Source organism: Passer domesticus, chromosome 6, assembly GCF_036417665.1.
Source record: "Passer domesticus isolate bPasDom1 chromosome 6, bPasDom1.hap1, whole genome shotgun sequence".
Taxonomy (NCBI): Eukaryota; Metazoa; Chordata; class Aves; order Passeriformes; family Passeridae; genus Passer; species Passer domesticus.
This window is the reverse complement of record NC_087479.1, coordinates 7,625,041-7,643,069: the sequence shown is the minus strand read 5'-3', so window position 1 is coordinate 7,643,069 and position 18,029 is coordinate 7,625,041. Positions and strand designations below refer to the sequence as shown.

The 18,029-nt window shown below is 49.1% G+C and overlaps 1 protein-coding gene and 2 long non-coding RNA genes across 19 annotated transcripts in view; 2 read left to right on the top strand and 1 right to left on the bottom strand.

Moving 5' to 3' along the window:
• Positions 1 to 2,332: 2,332 nt before the first annotated feature.
• On the top strand, positions 2,333 to 8,556 carry LOC135302534 (uncharacterized). The gene is made up of 4 exons (XR_010364121.1): positions 2,333 to 2,474; positions 2,645 to 2,725; positions 3,268 to 3,378; positions 4,072 to 8,556. It is a non-coding gene; the product is annotated as an uncharacterized LOC135302534 (long non-coding RNA).
• Positions 2,379 to 3,243, bottom strand: LOC135302535 (uncharacterized). Of its 2 annotated transcripts, none has more exons than XR_010364122.1 (3): positions 2,837 to 3,239; positions 2,621 to 2,688; positions 2,379 to 2,518 (listed from the first exon to the last, which is right to left on the bottom strand). It is a non-coding gene; the product is annotated as an uncharacterized LOC135302535 (long non-coding RNA). The 2 variants fall into 2 exon arrangements; XR_010364123.1 differs by having other exon boundaries at positions 2,404 to 2,541; positions 2,837 to 3,243.
• Positions 8,557 to 11,223: 2,667 nt separating the features above from the next.
• Positions 11,224 to 18,029, top strand: part of KTN1 (kinectin 1) — a 77,328-nt gene continuing 70,522 nt past the window's right edge. For 13 of the 16 annotated variants that reach the window (XM_064423047.1, XM_064423041.1, XM_064423053.1 and 10 more), the window contains exon 1: positions 11,224 to 11,377. The gene's annotated coding sequence lies outside the window, so the exon portion shown is untranslated. Of the gene's footprint in view, positions 11,378 to 16,636; positions 16,661 to 18,029 lie in introns of those variants that run through there. The other 3 variants (XM_064423055.1, XM_064423051.1, XM_064423040.1) reach the window with 2 other exon arrangements.

The window sequence follows — 18,029 nt, the reverse complement described above, 5'->3', positions numbered from 1 at the left end:
TGATGAGCATCCTTCCCTCCTCAGCCAGCCTGCTGGGCTTGTTTGTGGTGTTTCTGGGACTCACAAGTGAGTAATAAAAGGTGCCAAATCCTCCCAGCTCCAGAAAAATCCAGCCTCAAGCAGGTTGGTTTACATCACACAGCCTGTCCTGGAGGCAAATCAGGCAGCAAAGCAAGGAGAGGACTCAGAGAGGTTGTGCTTTAAATTAGGGAGGCTGGTGGAGCTAGCTCGGGTCAGCTCAGGATGGTTAAATCTAAAATGTCCCATTTAGGGCTGGCAGGTGATTGGGGTGCTCACAGACAGCTCCATGATCTCAGCTGCATTTGTGGGCACTGAGGGCTGTGCTCGGGGGCTCTGCAGTGCCAGCCCAGCCCTCACAGCTGCTCCCTGAGAGCCTTGTGGGCTTGCCCTGCCCTCAGAAACCATTGAACTGAACACAGGGATGGTGCTGAGTGTTTCTCTTGCAGTGATATCTCAGGGGAAGGAGGCTGCTGCTCCCCCAGTGGGTGACACTGCTGCTCTGCTTCAGTTGGGAAGCTGGAGGAGCTCCTGGGGCTCCCCTGGTGTGGCCCTGCCTGTAGCACTGCAGCTGTAGTGCTGTGAATCTCCTCAGCTAATTAATCCTTCATCGCAGAACCCCCTGGAGAGGAGACATGCTCGTCCTGAAGCCCCTGGGAATTGTTTTGTCTGCATTTTTTGAACCTGAGATACAGAAGGTCAAATAATGGTGTTCAAATGAGCGACGCTACATCAGAGAGGAACATAAAATATAAATCTCTTGATACTGGTGTTGTTTCTTGCCTTGAATAAGGACAAATGGCAGGGGCACAAGGAAGCATTGAGATTTTGGATGAGTCATGGAGTTTGGTGTCTCAGGTTAAATAGGTGAAAGATTATTTATCCATTTGAAGAAGGGAAAGGATTTAGAAGGCTAAGAGAGCCTCTGAGGATCCAAGAGTCACACTGTGTGTGCAATTCAAGCTTTCAGGGCTGCTTTGCTGCAGGGGAAGGGTCTGCTGGCCACTGCCCAAAGGAGGGCTCTGTGCTCACAGACTCCTCCTCCAGGGAGGCTCCATGAGGGGGGTGTGCAGTGCTGGGAGCCCCAGGGAGGGCAGGTCCAGAGAGCAGGAGGCACCAAATCCCCTCAGCCTCCCAACTGCTGTGTGTCTCCTTAGTCAGCAGAGGCATCATTCCCTCTCTGCTCCTTCCTTCTTCAGCAGGAGACTGAGCCCTGCCATGGGTTGGACAGATGTTAATGCAAAATGCACCACTTAGAACTCATGAGACCTACCTGCTTAATTTCAAATCATCCAAATCAAATGTTAGAAAAGGCAACTATTTTTCCCATGCAGATTTTTAAAAAGATTATTTCTCTCTCCAACTGCCTGGGGTTCCACCCACCCACTTTTTTTCCCCTCTCCCTCTCTTCTTTTCCTCCTATTCTCTTTCCCCCATCTTTTAAATTCCTTTGGGAAGCAGCAGCCATCCCGATCCAGCCCGGGTGAGTCAGGGCAGGACTCTCAGAGCAGGGAAGGAGCAGCTGGGGGAGCCCTCCCTCAGTTCAGTGACCGCTGATGAATCACTGCAGTGCAGAGTTACTGTCATGATGAATTGCCATGAGCCTTAATTAGCAAATTGGTTAATTTTACTTAGAAAGTTGATGATTAGCTCAACAATAAGTGCTTTGTGTGTCCTTTGTGAGAGTCATTCAATATCACTCTTCCTTGGATAACTAATTGGGGAAGGCTGTTCCACAGAGCTCCTGCTAGCTCGCCTCAATCAGCCTCTTCAACATTTCTGCAGAGGCACTGCTGCATCACCTGGGTGCTGTAATCTCACTAGGGGATGGGACTAATCACAGGAGACTTCCAAAAACCTGGAAGGGACAAGGAGCAAGTCATTAAGGAACCTCTACCTGTTTAATTCATCAGTGCTCTGCACAGCTGCATGCTATTCTAGCATGCCCTAAATGCCTTGCTGCTTGCTTTGAAGTTGGTTAATCTGGTTTGGCTTTATCTTATCTTTTTTAGGAGGCAGTTTGAGAATTAAAAGCTTGTGACTGACAGTGTTCTTCTTTCTGCTCTCCTGAGCTTTATGCTAAACCTTTATAGCTGTAATTGTCTCAGAAGAGTGGAGCTTGCCTCAGGTGTAGCTTCCATCTCCTGGTGCCCTCACTGCCTGCAGCGTTAAAGCTCTGCCTTTGCAGCACGTAGAAGAGCAACTGAGAGCTGGACCATGTTCCAAGTTAAAAATCAATGTTATGCACAAGATGTCTCCAAATTCAGCACTTTGTAATTAGTCCAGGAGCCAGCACCCCTCTGTCAACAGCAGGATCCAAGTCTTGTTGTGGAGGTTGTTCCTTCTGTGTGGTTTAGCCTTGTTTTGGTCCCTGTGCCTTGATTTCCATCATGGCAGGGATGTACACAGAGTGAGATGCTGAGGGGGAACTTGGAGAGGGTCAGAGAGAGCACCAGGTGAGCTTCAGTCAAGTCATTGGGAGCAAAGGATCTGCACAGAGCTGGAAAAGCTCTCAAGAAATGCCTGCAGCCCAAAAGACAACTCGGAGAGAGATGCTGGAGTGCCTTTGTCTGACAAGTGTGACCATGACCCTCATACTTACCTGTCCCGTAATACTCCATTCCAGACCTCATCAATGCCTGGCAGTATCAGCAGATACTGGATTTATTGCTGGGGAAGGAAAGAAGTTGCCATGACTACTCACCGAGTGAGTAATTTGACTTTTAATTGTGTATTATTTAACGTTATTATTGGGTTGTGGTGGTGTAAACGTGAACAGAATCAGGTCCATTAGAGTTGATACCTGGGTCTAACTTACCTGTGTAAATCAGGGGTAACCCTCTGCAGAAGTGAGGTTACAATGGCTGGGAGTTGAGCCAGAATCCAGGATCCAGTGTCATTTCCCAGGTTTGCTGGGTGATGGGAAGGGCTGTAACTTCCCATTTACCCCCTAGTGCTGTGTGCCCCTCCTGGATCAGGTGATGCAGCCCCAGTCACACAATGGTAAGTCTGCCTCTTTGCCCTGCTTAAACTGGGGCTCTCTTACTCCCCGAGAAGAGCAGTCATGGGGCAATTTGATACTTTTTGGCAGCATTAGGGGACTCTGAGCATTTGTGTGCTGTGCCTGCCATACTCACTGGAGGAGACCAGGGTGTGTCGGCCTTTGGATCAGGGAAGAAAATTAGTCAGATGGGAAAGGGGTAAACTGGCTAGAAAAGAGCCCTTTTTTTTCCCCCCTGGCTTCTACAGCTCTATTATGTGCAATGGAGACACTAACTGCCCCCATGTCAGAGAATTGCTGAGAACCAGACCCAGAGAGGATTGCCAAATTTTCCACTGAATGCCAGAGGAAGAAGCACTGTAAGTAGAAGTCATCTGTCTCAACTGAAAGGCTGAATGGTGGCTTGAAAACTGTACAGTTAACTTCATTTAATTTTCCTATCTGTGTCAGGCAACAAACTGATTAAAGGAAAGCATTCTGTGTGTTGTTTGCATAGAAATCCACTCATCCTGGCCCAGCCTCATGTGGGGCAGAGCACAGCAGTCTATTTTTATTTTTCACTCTGTGTTGTATTTAAAATGTGGCCAGAAAAGGGAGGGGGGGGAATGGGATGAGGAAGGTTTTAAACATTGGCTGCCACCTTAATTGCAGCCTAGCAATGAATGGCTGCAGGCTTTCTTGGACAGCTCCTGTGTGAATGTCACACACAAATCCAGCTGACACCTGGGGTCAGAAGTATTCTTCTGTGCTTTTTGTTAAGTCATCTTTCCCATTCTTGTGCCAAAGGGTCTGGCTAAATTGAATTGCATTTAAATGAGGTGAGTGTGTGATGGATCATGTGAGGGCTCCTGTTTCCCTCCAAGTTTTGTGACAAATCTCTCTAATGCAAACACAGTGTCTCATACCTTGAACTCACTGCTGCAATTAAATACTGATCCTTTAAGCCTTATCTGGAAAAACAATATAGTAATAGCAGTCCTGTGTGTTTGCACAGAAAAGGAGAGGTGTGCACGCAGCAGATGCTGGCAGAGCTCTGCTAATTCACTTTGCAGGGGTCACGGTCACATTGGAGACACCAGCAGTGACATTAGCATGTCCAGACCTTCAGTGCAAGCTCTCCAGGAATTAGAGCATGTTCTGTGATGCCTTCACTGCTGTGTCAGCTGAGCTGTGACACCACCACGGTTTTGATCAGCTTATTCTACAACTAAATGCAAATACAATGAGTCAAAGAAGGGTGCTGACCAGTCTCTGAATTCCCCCTAAAACTGAGTTTTGGCTGAGTGATCAGCAAGATAGAATGACTGACACTGGAATGAGTCTGCAGGGCACACAGCTCGGTGATTAGTCAGTTCTCATTACCTCTTCCTCCAATTAACGTCAGCAAATCAGTGCTCCTGAATCAACGAGGACCTCGGGAGAAACGAAGCTTCCCCAAAACGCTGCCAGATGTCAGCAGAAGCTCCAATCCCCTCTCCTTGATGGTTCTGTACTTTTAACACACGTAATTAACTGTTAACACCGTCCTGTTTCTGTCACTCCAGCCCTTCACCCGTGCTCTGCTGATGAATGCTGTTGGTTTAGCTGTGATGGAGGAGTCTGTGCCCAGCTCTGCTGCCTCCTGCTCCTGCACTTCATCTCATTTCCATGCTCATCCCAGCCAAGCAGGAGCCCAGCCTGAGATCCCTTTTGTTACAGCTTCATCACTCCATTTGGCTCTTCCTCCCTCCTCCTTGCTGTCTTTGCAGTTTCCCTCCAACAGCATTTGGCTTTTATGGTCAGCCTCTGGAAGTGCAATATGAGTGAATTTTCCCCATTCTTTCCATGATACTATAGGGAATATTTTTTATATATTTTTGGTATCTGCAGGCTGTGGAAGAAGCTCACTTGTCACAGTGCCCTTCATTACAAAGGTGTGATTTTTTTCCTCTTTTTTTCCTGTGACTTGTCAAGAATAATTAAATGCTGTGATTTCTTTGGCCTCCTTTCAATGGGCATTTACCCAACTCATAAATACAAGAGTAGCTCCCCTGAAATCTGTTTCCACTCAGGTAGAGTTGTGAAGGTTTGCTCAGTGATGCTCTGAGGAAAACGAGGAACCCAGATGGGCTTGAGTTTGAGAGTTAGTTGTTCTCTAAAACCCAAATAGTGTTGCTCAGATCAATTAATATTTGCTTATTAACCTTAAAAATACATTCATCCCTAGGTATTTTCACAGTCCTCTTTGCTCCCAAATTGGCAAGGGCAGTGCTGCTGTCCAAAATAAATGAAGTGTGTGAAGACAGACAGTTTAAAGGCATTGAGGAATTTCAGACCTTTTACATCTCACTCAGCTTTCACCTAATTTGTTAATGGGTATGTTTTTCCCTGTGGGAAAATAAAGCTTTTCTCTCTGACATTTTATAAAGGACTTACTAAACCTTCTTTTGTCCCTCTGGGTAAAATCAGTTGAATTGGCTTTTCTGGTGCCTTTCTGTTTTCCCTAGAGAATCTGAGTTGGTTCTTAACCCTTTCTGCCCCCCAGGCCTTATGAACAGTATGACAGAAACCCTTAAAAGTCTAGGCACAATGTGGGCAGCTGTAGGTTCACTAGGGAGAGGCTCATTACTAGGTAAAAAATTAGATATAGAGGTGAAGAGAAGAATATTTGCTCATTTTAGGTGTGAGCTAAAATAGAAGCTTGAAGAGGGATGCATGGTGAGTTTGCAACATTGCTGGGAATTTCTGGATCTCCTGTGGCATCAGAGAACAGGATGTGTCCTCAGACCTAAGGGTTTGTGAACATTTCCAAGTCTCCAGCCACCCTTGGGACACAGGTGTGTGTCACCACCAGGGATGGCAAACTGGGGACATTGTGACACTCGTTGCTCCGGGCAGGCGGACACATCCCCTGTGAAACCTCAGACAAAATACTCCCATTTTAACCTACTCTCTGGTGGCAAGAGCAGCTGGGATGGCTCCTGTGCTCTCTGATTTATCCTGACAGGCTAGCAGGGTGTTTGCTGCATGCTTCCTTGGAAGTTTGTCACAGGCTGACACTCACTGTTCCTGTGATGCCTCGCAGAGCTCAATCAATGTCCTTCCCTGGCTGCAGAGAAGAACATGCTGAGCCAGCCTTGCAAGCTGCTCCAGCCCTGGGACACCTGATCCTCAGGCTGAAAGAGCCCTTGGAGCACAAGGTCTGTCTGATTCTCCATTTCTCACTTCATATTCTGTTTGCTGTCCATCCTGCTACGTTTCAGGTGCTGAGGAGGGACACGTTGTGTTGGTGTTGCAAAGGTTTTTCTTTGCAAAGGAAAATATCTTCATTCCACAGGTATTGATGAAGAAGAGTATTAATTTAAAAGCTGCTCTAGATTAATGTAGAACAGCATAAATAATGAGCAGGTGCTGTGAATGATGAATGGGAGAAAATGATTTGGACTGTTACTGTTCCACTACACAGGGAGTGTTTTACAGGGGACAAGGTGTTTTCTGTGTCATTTCTGCATTTGCTTCACTTAACAATAACCATTAACTGTCAACTCTTAAAAAATCATCTTCTGCTAGGATGCCATCAAGAAAGAAGAAGACAATTTGGAACTTGCTTTGAAATATCATTCTCATAGGAATTCAAAGCATGGTTATTATTGTGCTGCTTGGCAAGCTGCTTTTCTGTCAGCTTCCCTGTGATCCCTTTAGCTCTATCTGATACCAAAGGCTTGAGATCTCCAGATTAGAAATTAAATTCCACCTCTGTGGCCCAGACCTGATGGCCTGCTGGAGTCACAGCAAATAGGTTTTCCTTTACAGTGAGTGCTTCCAGCTAAAGCTGTTGCTTTTTGGTCAAAAACTTTTTTGGGAAAAAAATATAATTAAAGCCATGTGATGCGGGTGTAGGAATACTAATTGACTTGAAACTGAGTAGGGATTATTCAGAGTGATGGCAGGCCCTGATCTTGCAGGGATTTAGGTGCTTGCTTTGTTCTGCTGGCATGTGAGTACACAGGATGGTCCTGTCCTGGGGGATTTAGGGGAGGCTGTGGCATGGCCAGGAGCTGAGCAGTTGGAGCAGCTGGGTGGGATGCAGCACTTAAAGCATCAGGGAGCAATTCCTGCTGCTGAGTTGGGTGTAAACCACAGCATTTCAGGGGTGGACAGGTCTGGTTTGGGTGTCTGCTGCAGGAACAGCAGCCTGGGGAGGGCAGGAGAGGGATTTTCCCATTGTGATTTCTGCTTTACTTTGCAAATGTAGAAACTGGGAGTGACTGGTGTCAGGCCTTTGCTGGGAGGTGGGGATTGAAGAGCCTTAAGGGAAACTGGCAGAAATCATGATTTAAGTGGGATCACTCTGAAGATGTCAGTCACTGAGATGGGCACTCAGCTCTCTGGGTGTCTCTAATTGTGCTGCTCATGTTTTGAATGTGATAAAATTGAACAGTACAGTTTTAAACCAGATTTTTGGCTTTCAAGTGCAATGTTAAAATTATGAAATCCAGAAATGGAAGGTGAATGTAATTTATAATTTTTTTTCCAGTGAGTTCTGAAAACAGTTTTGAACAGTTCACTTAATTAGCTGGATTTCCAGCAGTACAAAATGTGACCATCTCAATTTAATTAACAGCATATCTACATTGTGGTAGTGTGGGGATTATGTGGAGGCTGGTAGTAGCCCGATGGATTTTCATCCTGCTCACATACAATGTCATGGTTTAGATTGTTGTTTTTTTATTATGAGCTTTAATTCTTCTTGCAAGAATTTCCAGTGTCATTTCTGCTGACAGATGCTGCTTAGGACAGATTTATTTTTATTCCCTTACAGATGAATTGGATCAAACATCTCTTTGCATATAGCTCAAGTTTCCACAATGGAGTTACTCCTAGTTGACTACTCTGGGAAGAAAATTGTAGTCATTTTTGTGGCCTTCTTTAGTAACAATTGAAATGTTTTTTTGGCATGTGTGCATATAATCTATTAACTTACACTTCCTGTCAATTGCAGGGATTCATGATTATAAATAGTATTAAAAAAATTTAATGCAAATAGAGAGAGAGAGAAAATCCAGCATTTGGTCTTTTTTTTTCCTAGCTGGATTCAGTGAGGTGTTGAAACATGCAGGGCGTTTGTTTCAGGCTTTGATAAGGATCTCTCACATTCTTATATAAAATGCTAAATTAACAATAATCAGCCCCCACGACTTACAGCCCTGCTCAGTGCATAGCTTGCCTTTCTCTCAGGCTTCCTCTGAACCCACAGATCTGAGGGCTTTTTCCCTCTGATCTGAGAAAGCAAAATTCCTGACAAAACTAATGACTTGGGGCTCCTGCAGAATTTTAAAACCTTTTCTTTTCCCCATGAGTGGCTGCCTAATGTGAGTGGGATTTCAGTGGCTTTTTTGAAATTTGCATTATTTCCTCCCTGCAGTCAGGACATTCAGCACCATTTGCCTGCCTGGCTGCTTGGCACAGCGGTGGCTCTCCGGTGAGGTTTTCCACCAGGTTTCCCAATCCACACAACTGAGATAGTTTGTTTTGGTAATGGTATCTGACATGGGATTTTAAAGCATCTTCAGGTCCTTCATGCTGTGATGTTGTGGCAAATCTGTAAGATGTGAAGGACCAGAGCTTCTGAGGAATGTTCTCAGCTGAAATCCTTCAGAGCGAGCAGTGACCGCCCAGCAAGGAAATCAACCCTGAATCCTGGGAGGAGGAAGAGGAGAAAGTTCTGAGTCATAGGATCAGAGAATATCCTGAGTTGGAAGGGACACACAAGGATTGTGAGTGTGACTGCTGGCCCTGCACAGACACCCAACAATCCCACCCTGGGCATCCCTTGCAGTGCTGTCCAAGCACTCCTGGAGCTCTGGCAGCCTTGGGGCTGTGCCCATTCCCTGGGGAGCCTGGGCAGTGTCCAGCACCCTCAGGGGAAGAACCTTTTCCTGATATCCAACCTAAATCTCTGTTGGCATGGCTGGAGCCGTTCCCTCAGGTCCTGCCACTGTCACAGAGTGCAGAGATTGCTGTCTGTCCCTTCTGCAGCTGTAGCAGCTGGGTTTGCACTCTCTGCTCTTCCATTGCAGCTGCACTCCTGGCAGGAGGGGCAGCTCTGTCCCCCCAATGCCCTTCCCAGGCTCGTGTCCCCAATATTTATCTGTTGGCAGGACCCTCACCCGCTGTGAGACAGCAAATCCCATTCCTGGGAAGCTGTGGTTTGCTTCTGATCCCAGCTGGAAAACTCTACTGTGGACAAAAGCAATTAAACATCTGCACAATCTGCTGCTGCCGAGTGTGCCACCAGTCTGGGAATGGTTAATATTTGGAAGGTTTGGCCTTAAATTTTCACCTTGGAAGCCCAGGGTGGGGATGCTGCCTTTGGCTGGATCATGTGCTGCTCTCAGCAGCGGAGTGAGCGGCCGGGATGTGCTGAGCCAGGGAAGCTCCGGGATGAAGCAGCAAAACGCAGCCTGATGGCCAGGCACACATTCCAAGTGTCCAGCCGTGGCCGCCCCTCCGGGCCCGCTCCACCTCCCAGGCAAAGGCACAGCTCCCGTCAGTCAGCATCCTCCTCATGCCGCTGCCTTTGTTTGCTCCGGAGAGTTTGGGAATGCGGCGGGATTGCAGATGAGTGCCACGCATGGCTGGCCAGGAGGGGAATGCTGAGCTCACCCCGCAGCTCCCTGCGAATCCTTCTTCGAAGCCGAGTGCTGCGGAGAGGGTGACTTCTCAAAGATGCTCGGGGACAAATAAACAAATGGCTTGCTCTGAGCAACAGGGCCTGGGGGTCAAAGCAGGCTCCTCATTGCCAGAGGTCGGAAGAAATGATGGGAGGGTGCAAAGCTCTGGGGTGATGGCAGCCTCCCTGCAGGGATAATTCCCTTCTGCCGGCTGCAGCCGGACCCTGACCAGCACCAGAACTTCCCCGCAGCCACCGCTGGCTCAGCCGTGCTGCTGAGCCAAAAACTCTGCCTTTTCTTGTGTTTTCCCCAACGTGTTCGGGATTCCGGGGAGCTGAGGGTTAATGTTAGCCCCCAGCCATGGAGCTGGACGGGTGCCCTCGGTGGCTTCTTGGGCTGTTTCGCTGTCCCCGAGTAACTGAGAGAGCAAAAGTTTCCATCCCCGCGGGTACCCACAGAGCCGTGGTCAGCCGCTGAGCTCCGGCAGGAGAAAGCAATCTGCCCTGTGAGCACTTTGGGAAGGATCCACGTCAGAGGGAAGAAGAACTTGAAGCTCTAAGAAGTCAGAGCTGAAAAAAAAATCCGGTTAATCTCCCTCCCTGCAGACTCCACAGCTTGCTGGGATGTCACTGAATAAGCCCCTGGTATGTCTGTGCTGCAGGCAGGGCTGCCGGGCATTTTTGAGACATTTAAGGGAAATTGAAGGACAAGCCTTATTCCTGGTCAGGAGGAGGTGTCTGGTCTCTTTCATGTCCTGGAGGAGGCTTTGGGGTGTGCTCTGTCTGCTTGCCTTGGGCCCCTGAGATTCCACGCCTGTGCCAGCTCCGGGAAAGGGGATGGAGAGGGAATGGTGGGAACTGGGGGGCTGGATGGGCGATCCCTGCGTCCGGATCCCTGCATGGGACAGGTCTGGGGACAGTGGTCCCTGCACATGGGTGGGGATCTTTGGGGAGACCTGCATGCGGGAGGTGATTCCCACGCTCGGGTGGGGTGGTGTGGATGTGGATGTGTTCCCTGCATGTGGGAAACTTGGATGGGAAGATCCCTACCGCCGGGAGGTCTGGGTGGGGGATCCCTGTCCGTGGGTGGGCTATGGTGGGGAGATCCCTGGGCATCCCTGTCTTGGGGACCTCGGGGTGGGTGATCCCTCGGGATTCCTGCCTGGTGGAAGTCTAGGTAGGTGATCCTCAGGAACAGGTGAGGGGAGCTTGGGGGTGGTAGGATCCCCACGTGGGGGGAGTCTGGGTGGGTGATCCTTGGGATCCCAGTGTGAGGGAAGCCTGGGTGGGTGATCCCTGGGGATCCCGGTGTGGGGGAGGCTGGCTGGGTGATCCCCGGGATCCCCGCGTGGGGGGAGCCTGGGTGGGCGAACCTCAGGACGAGGAGCGGGATCCCCGCTCGGGGGGCGATCCCGCAGCGCACGGGCGGGCCGCGGCGGATGCACCCACGCACGTGGCAAAGCCGGGCGGGCGCTCCCCGCTCCCGGGGCTCCCCCGCCGCCGCGCTCCGGGCCGGGCGGTGCCGGGGGCTCCCGGCCGGGGCGGTGCCGGTGCCTTTAACGCGCGGGGGGGCGGCCGCAGGCGCGGCGGACGTGCGGGGCCGCCTCCTCCCCTTCCTGCCGCCCGCGCCGCGCAGCACCGGCCGCTCCCGCTCCGTCCCCGCAGCCCCGGCCCGGCACGGCCCTGCCCTGCCCGCCGCCGTCTCGGTGAGTCCCGCCCGGGCAGCGCCGCGGGCCGCAGCGGGGCCGGGCCCTCCCGGCGAGGGGCGGCGGGCCCAGGCCGCGGCGGGCCCGGGGCTGCGGCCCGGCCGGGGTTGGGGGGGGGGTCCGGGCGCGGCCCCGCGGCGGGGAGAGGCCGCTGCCGCGGGGCCGGCGGGGCTCGGGGGGCTCCGGTGCTTCCCGAGCGCGTCTGCCCGGAGCCGGGCGAAGGGGGCAAGCACGCCGTGCCCGCGGCGCTCCCGGAGCCCGCTGCGTTGAACCGCCCGCCCAGGGGCGGCTGGGCGACAATTGCCGGCCGGAATGGGCAATGGAGCGTTCCCCGCGGCTGTCGGAGCCCCGGGTGAGGTGTGGCGAGAGGCGGCTGCTGCAGCGCCCGGGTGGCCGTAGGAGCTTTAATGAGCATTGCGCTTCATTACCGCGATCCGGGCCGCCCCGGGTGCCCGTGCGGGTGTCAGATGCTGGCGAATGCCGCTCCCCAGCCTCGTAGGTGCTGATGTTGTCAGTGGTGTTTCATTCCCGAGGTTGCCCGTGCCCTTTGGTACAGCCCCGGTGCGGCTCGTGTGCAGCTCTGTTAACCCCGAGGTGTTCGTGCCCCATCGCCTCTCCTCTGCTCACGCCTGACTCCCTTCTTCCAGCTTGCAAGTTACGGAGAAGGAAAGAGGAGTGAAGGTGGCAAAGCTGCACCTTTTGTACCCCGCTGCCTTCAGCTGATGAAGTATTTTAATTGAGTAGGTGGTTATTAAGAATAACGTAGCTTAGTGTCTTTTCTGCATTAGACAGTGACAAGTTCTGCTCTCCAGTGATGTGCATCCACCCGTGTGCTTTAGGTTTGTCATTTTGTGACCTTTTTTCCCCCACACCCCCGCTAAGGCAGTGCTGTGTATTTTGAGGTCACTATTAGAAAACCTCAAAGATAATTTCTCACTTTGTGGAAGAGGAGCTGAGCTGATACCCTGCTGTAGCGCTTTTCTGTTTAAAATTCTCCCTTTTTTCCCCACCATGTTCCTTTAGTGTTTCTGTTGCTGCCTCTGTCCACCAACACAAATGGCATTTAGTTGATGTAACTATCCCTATGTCTCTTTACCTATGACAAGGCAAAAATCTCTCGCTGGGCAGTCCGAACTGGTTGCCGCAAAAGTTGAAAAGGGATTCAGTTCTGTGTTCCACCTCCTTTCAGATGTTTTTCCTTGCCTTTTCTCTCAGTGGATCACTATCATCCTCCTGTTTGGCTTGGGCTGGAAGTGTTTCTCTGCCTCGTGGACCTCTTGCCTGTAACTGCGCTGTAATTTCTGCCTCAAACAGGCCATGCAACTCGCTTTACCACATATTTTTTCTCTTGCCTCATATGCTGATGCTGCTTTCTGCATACTGTGATTAAAATAACTTTTGTGTGTAACTGCAGCAGTGAAAGGTTGGGGATTGGAAAGAAACACTAATTCTCTGGTAGAGTTATTACCAAATACCTTTTTTGGTAGTTTTTTTTTCTTACCACCCCTCTTTTTTAGCTGCTCTCAAGAAGATGCTTTCTGCTCTCAGAAATAGCAGCAGTAGGATCTGAAGGACACAATGAGATTTAAATTTTATTCTTTACCCTTTTCTGTCACAAAACCTCTGTCACAGACCTGATGACTACTTTGTTTCTGAAACCCCTTGAAGAAAAGGGAAGAACTTGCTCGAGCCTGTGTAAAGCTGTGGAGTTGCTTGGTTAGCTCTGTAACAGCTTTCATTTGCGTCAGCTGCTCTTGCTGTTGGAGATTTGGTGGTTATGGCTCGAAAATGTCTAATCATTCTTGACCCTGGGTGCTGTAAACCTAGGGCTAAAAAAAAATCTCTTAGGACCTGGAATTCCCTGTGAATTTCAGAGGTGGTGGCCAGGTCTGTGTTTAAGCTACACTCAAGACCCTAAAGTGTGAGGACACAGGGGACAGGACATGGGTTTTATTTTAAGCATCAAACTTGGTTGCTCCTAATCCCTTCCCGTGCTGCTGCCAAGGCTCCCACCTCTCACCATTGACTTTGGGAGGCTTCAGCTCCCCAGTTTAGTTCCCTGGTCATACCCCAGCGACGTGCCCGAGTAAATAGTGTGAGTGCCCCTTGTGCTGTCCCAGAGGGATGGGGAGGAAGCAGAAGGCAGAGTGGCAGGAGGAGGTAATTCTTCATCCCTCTCTTCTCTCCAAGGGCTGTGCCAGCAACCCAAATCAAGCTTAGTTTCCCTGTTTTTAGCACCCATCCGTGCTGTGGATGCCTTTCATAACACAACTGCTTCCAAGATGAAACTTGATCAGTTTATTCTTTCTCCATCTCTGCAGGAGAGCTGTTGGAGAACCTCCTTGAAGTCATGAGCAGTTGCTGAATTTCCATCCTGACGGTGCTTGTGGCCTGTTTGTGTAATTTGGTTTTGGTTCTAGAGTTTCCATTTGGTTTAAATGATTGTTTTCCCTCCCTGAGGTAATTAGAGCAATTGGATCCCCTCTTGACCCCTTGTTTTCATAGGTTAAACAAGTCTAAGTCTTTATGTCTCCTTGAGTTGTTGTCTCATCGATATTCTCAGGATTTCCTTGTCAGTGATAACCTTTTGCCTTTACCCATCAGAACCTTTTTAATATAAAGGGAATTTTATGCATCTGTGTTTAGCTCTTCCTGCTCTGCATTGGGAAAGCAGCAGGATTGGGTTATTTTTAAAAGTAGGGATATTTTGGAGGGGGCTGATTGCTGCACTGAGCTCACAAACTTTTTGACATTCCTCGGGTGATTGTTTCAGGCTAATGAGACAGGGAGTTGCTGGGCTAAATCTGTCCCAGACAAATCACTTCTTGTTAATGACTGTGCATAAACTATGGAGATGATAAATTGGAGAATTACCAGCCCATGACTCCTAGGAATCTGCTTCTCCTCTCATGTTATACAAGATGTCCAAGCAAATAAAACACATGGGGACTTAAAAAAAAAAAAAGTATTTATTTTTGTTTTTAGAAATGTAAAAGCTTCTTCCTGTTCGCATGCCTGAACTACAGCTGGTGGCAGGAGAGAGGGTACTTGGGAGCTTTCAAAACTTCCTATTTCTTGCCAGAATGGAGCCTTTAAAGTATCTTCTTACAATGTGGACTCTTTGGCACTTTTTCCAGGCTGATGCCTGTGGTCTGCAGTTTGGGAACACATCTGTGCCTGCTGGTGTGGGCATTGCCTTAGAGACTGATTCCTGCTTTTTTTTCCCCCCATTTCCAGTGATTTCAGAGCAGGAGCAGCAGCCCTTTCATGGATAAGCACCGTGCATTGATCTGGACTCTGCTGCTTCCAGCTGAGGAATGGTTTTTTACCTGGTGGACAGAAAAAGCAGAGTGGATCCAGGTCCTGCTCTGAGATAGTGCACAGGCATCTGTAATTCCTGCCATTCCTCTGCAAGGGGTTTTTTTACCTCTCTGTAAGAACTAAGTAGCACCTGGGCTGGGTTCCCTGGGTTTGAACTCGTCCTCTCCTGGTCACTGCCATGCCTCTGTACGGGACTGCTGCATCTAATTAGATTATATTAGAATGAATAAGTGAATCTCGATAAATGAGCTTACGGGGGCACTGTTGGGTCAGCTCAGTCCCTAAATATAGGTCCTGGGCAGAGGGCAGGCTTGGTGCAGGATCTCTCCATAAAGCAAAATTAAATGGAGATCTCCTGGGGGTGCAAAAATTCTGCTGCCTTGGCCATCTTGTCAGCCTGGATGCTCCAGTGTCTTGGTTTAAGAAATACCAAAGTCCACCCAAATACGAAGATTCTTTGATTGAAGCTTGGGTGTGGCGTTGGAAGGGGAAGTCATGGCAGTGGAAACTCTAATAATCTGAGGTGCTAAAGAATGCAAATCTCATGATCCTTTTTAAAGCTTCCAATTTAACTAGAGGTGAGGAGTTTTTTTTTTTTTTTTAAAGTCTCTTAGATACTGTAGAAAACAGGGAAAAAGAGGAGTGGTATCCATTACATGAAAACTCTGGAAACAATCTCTAACTGCACTAACACAGATAAAGAGCATTATCTCCTTGCCACTGTGTGGTGCAGAGAAGTAGTTTCAAGCTTTGTGGCTTCAAGCAGTTTCAAGCTTTTTGGGTGCTTCAAGCCTTGAATTTTGCTGTGGAATGAGTGTGGTGTGGGAGGGAGAGGAGAGGGGCAGGAGCTGTAAGGTTTGTGGAGTAATCAAGAGAGTTCTTTTCAGCCGTCCTCCTTCTTTTCTGCAGTGCTCTGTTTTTGTTTGTGCTTTGTGACCACCCTGCTTACCAAAATCCACAGCTCTAAATTGCTGTTGCTGAAGAGAAGTAAAAGTAGTTTCTTCCCCTTTTCTTCCCATGAAGATTTATTTAGAGAAATAGCATTTTTTCTGTTTCAGATGAAAGCTTATCTTTGCTTGTACATCACTGGGGCTGCATTGTAACTCAGAGAAACTCTCTCTAAATCAGTCATGTGGACAAGCTACTCCTTTTGTTGCACTAATAATCCCTATTATAAATAGTGTTGTCCTCTGCTTGCATTTTCAGCTCTTTGCTCTCAGGTGTGCAGAATTTTCAGTGGTAGTGAAACACAGGGAATAGCTCTTCTTGCAGCGTTTTTTTCTCTTTTTCCATTGGACACTCATCCTTCTGGCTGATCCCTCTGCCTGGCTTCCTTGTCTGGATCTGCTCACAGCCAGGCAATCCTGCAAATCACTGCTCTGCTGGAGCTGCTGCATCACAGCTCCCCTGCTGCAGGAAGCATCTTTAAGCCCTTTTATTCTGTGCAGTTGAGAAAACAGAGCAAAACTCCTGTTTTCCTTCAAGTTGCAGTTGAATGACTAGTGGAGGAGCATCAGGGAAGGTTCTTTTTCTCTCAGAAGAGGTGTGTTGATGTTATCCAGCAAAACACAAGTTCTGAATTTGGGATTACACCTATTCATTGAATAGGTGACCTTCTCAGCCTGCCTGTCTGGTGTCCAGCTCGCCGAGCATGTGTTGAATGACCCAGGGAAAATCAAGCTGGAGTTCAGAATTACGTGGGTGTCAAAGACTCTTAAAGCCTGGTATATTTATGCCCGTGATTCATGGTGCTTCCAAAAACAATCCAGCTCTCATGCTGCAGAGGGGAAGTACCTCAGTCCAGTGTTATCAACTTTTGCTTAGCTGCCAGAGCAATATAAACTCAACCAGAGTTATTTTGGGCTCCTTATTCTTTTGCTTCCAAATCCCACCCTGCAAGTTCCTTGTAGAAGAAATGCTGGCTTAATTCTGTTTTACACTCTCCTGTACGGCCTGAAAACGGTAAGCAGGGTATTTTATTTCAGGGTTGTGACAAATTTTAGTACATCTCGTTCCTTTCTGTGGTGTGAAAAGGTGTCTTTTGTCCGCCTGCTACCACACAGGAAGGAAATTGTTGAGTCTGGGAGATAAAAGCTTTATCTCCTCCCCTGCAAGGGACAAGCTCCCCACTCCTAGGCTGCCACTGCTCTGCTCTGTCCTGCCTGTAGGGCAGAGGGGAAAATTTTCATGGGAAAATGTGAGTGGACTCAAAATCTGTTTGTAAGTGCGTAGCTGTCAAGGAAGATGATGACTAAGCTATTGCACAAGGTGCAGCTCTTCAGGGAGCTCGCCAGGATTGGGCTGGATCATGACTGACTCATAAGAGAGCCTGTAATATCAGTCTGCTTCTAATTTCATTATTACTGGTTTGATCTGACCACTGGCCATGACTACTTTTCTTTCCCAGCCAATTTGCTGTGGGGTTTTAAGTTGGAAAGTCTACACTTGATGACAAGAAATTAAAAAGTCCAGTTTATTGGAGAAAGTGAGTGGTTCCCAGGCCTTGGGTGGGAAGTGCAGTGTGGCAGAGGTGTTTAAGCTGATGTCTGGCATTTGGCTCACATGGGTCTTTCTCCATCAGGCACCTGCCCCATGCTGCTGTCCTTACCTGCCCATGTTACAGAAGGGAAAGCACAGGTCAGGCACCTGCAGGTGAAGATGCCAGGAGGTCACCAGCAGAGCAGCTGGTGGTGCCTTTTTCTTGGTCCCATCTGGGACCTGAACCCCTGGCAGTCAGCTGGTGGGTGAGCTGCATTGTCAGATGGTGACAGGGCAAGGGGGAATGGATTTAAACAAAGAGAGGAGAGATTTAGATTAGATATTAGGAAGGAGTTGTTCCCTGTGTGGGTGGTGAGGCCCTGGCAGAGGTTACCCAGAGCAGCTGTGGCTGCCCCTGGATCCCTGGAAATGTTCCAGGCTAGGCTGGACAGGGCTTGGAGCAACCTGGGATAGTTGCTCCATGGCAGGGGGTTGGAATGTAGTGGTCCTTCAGGTCCCTTCCAAGCCAAACCATTCTGTGGTGGGACATGGACCTGCTTTCCTGCAGCAGCCAGGACTGCTCCCACGTGCCCCTTCCTTTCAGGGGCTCTTCTCTGGTGTGGGTGGGAGGCCAAATTTGGGGTTAGTGATGTTGCTTCTTGCCTCCCAGACTGGTTTGAAAGGCTGCCTTGGTGTTTAGTGCTGCTTTGCCCTCTAAGTCATCACTTCATGTTGCAAATGGACATCTCAGCTTGGCTTTCACCTGGGCATTGCCTTTAATTCTGTGTGAGGACCTAAAACCAGGTACATTAAACCAGTTGTAGCATTTCTGCTGCTCCTCTCTGCTTCAGCT